Source organism: Chrysochloris asiatica, unplaced genomic scaffold, assembly GCF_000296735.1.
Source record: "Chrysochloris asiatica unplaced genomic scaffold, ChrAsi1.0 scaffold00006, whole genome shotgun sequence".
Lineage (NCBI taxonomy): Eukaryota > Metazoa > Chordata > Mammalia > Afrosoricida > Chrysochloridae > Chrysochloris > Chrysochloris asiatica.
The window spans coordinates 3,863,047-3,863,499 of NW_006408524.1; positions in this window are offsets into that span (position 1 = coordinate 3,863,047).

A 453-nucleotide genomic window follows, 5' to 3' on the forward strand; every position below is an offset into this window, starting at 1 on the left:
CACAGGTGTGCTTCGGAGTCAGTTGTCTACAGTTATAATAGTCTACAAGAACTATTGAGGAATGTCCCCCCTGAGTGACTTTCAAATGGACAGAGGGCTTTGTAGTGTGTATGCTACTCAGACCATTTTCACACAATGCACTTGGTGGTCCATTCTGGAAATCCGCTGCGCTTCAGACTCACTTTAAAACCTTTCCCAAGAAACATGATTAAAATGTGTGATCCCTAGATTCCAAGACAATACAAATAACAATAGGCTAATCCACGAAACCACCTTCATGATTAAATAAAAATCTGGATGATTCGTGTCTGGCATTGTGTAAACATGTTTTTGAGTTCATTTTGCTGGACTTCATTAACCACTTCGGGTTCTGCAGGACTCTTTTGAAATTTGACCACTGCCAAGTTGATTCTATGGGTTAATCCAGCTTGGATGATGCTAGCAACCTGGGCC